Source organism: Pteropus alecto, unplaced genomic scaffold, assembly GCF_000325575.1.
Source record: "Pteropus alecto unplaced genomic scaffold, ASM32557v1 scaffold461, whole genome shotgun sequence".
Taxonomy (NCBI): Eukaryota; Metazoa; Chordata; class Mammalia; order Chiroptera; family Pteropodidae; genus Pteropus; species Pteropus alecto.
Genome location: NW_006431079.1, coordinates 48504 through 49953, shown reverse-complemented (window position 1 = coordinate 49953; position 1450 = coordinate 48504).

Sequence of the window (1450 nt, the reverse complement as noted above, 5' to 3'; positions counted from 1 at the left end):
TCAACATGGTTGTAGTGCTTCTGTTCATCTAGATCGCAGTTGACTTTGCTTGCTGTTTGCTCTGTGTTTCTGTCACAACTTTCATGTGGTTGCAAGAGGGATGAACAAGGCCTCTATCATCTACGCCATTTTTTCCTCTCCCTGGTTTTTTTTTTTTCTCTTTTTTTGACTCCTATACTAGAAAAGGCAGAGACGTGTTCTAAAATTTTGCATCCCTTAACTTGCAGCCTTAGCCTGGTGAGTGTGCAAGTTTTACTATGGTGAGTTCAAAGGCTTAGGAAAAAATGGAATCCCATATTCTCCAGAAAGTCTACATGATTTTATTTCACTTATTCATTTATTCATTCCTATTCACTACACTGCTTGCTCTATATAGCATTTATTTGATTTTCACATGTACCAAAGATAGTTGGCTGCTCTCTAAATAGATTTTAAGAATCTTGTCACATAGTAATATGAAGGCATGTACAGATGCTTTCCACATTCTTCCTTAATTTAATTTAAAAAAAGTGAACCAACAAAAACCTTCAAATTCCAGGAATGTCTGCTTAGAGTCAAAGAGAAAGAAGCTATCTTTTAAAATTCTATGTGTTACCACCGCTTATTGTAATATTGAATTACATTTGACCAATATAAGTGGTCATCCAGTAATGGGCATATCAGAATAGGTAGAAGAGCTTTATGAAAACAATACATCTCCACTTATAGGTACCACAGTTCTCATTAATCCTAAAAAGAGAAATCTCCAGGATATGAAGGTATGTGTATGTTGCACAATCTTTTTCATTAATTTTAGCTGAGAACATTTGACTTCTTTGGTACTTTTCATATATGTTAATGGTAAACTGGTTTTATACATATACGCATATATATGTATATATAGGTATATATACATATAGGTATATACACATATAGGTATATATACATATATATACCTATATATACATATAAAATACATATTTTATACATATACGTATATATGTATATATAGGTATATATACATATATATATTCTAATACAGTAGTGATAGAAGATAATGTCAATACAGAATAATTTTCATTCTTCCTAGCGACCCTGAAAGGCACTATAGACCAATATGCCTATAACATTTTTTCAGCCCTGCTGTTTGTTTTTCCCAAGCCTTACCCTCTCTATTCACTTGGCTTTTGCCTTGAGTTTACTATCCTATTTTCTATTTTCAATTCTGCAAAGTCTTCCTCTTACTGTTTTCTGGATTTCATCTCTACCAGGAGTAGGAATTGACAAGATTCTTAATTGCTAGCTTATCTGTGCCCATTGTTTCCTTAATACCTACTAACGAGCTACAAACACCCACAGGTACTTGAAAGTTAGAACATATATAATAATGTTCATTGCAAAGAGTAACAAAACTCTAAAATTTAAACATTCCACAGAAGGAAAATCACCTCCCAGTTACTGCAAACAACAA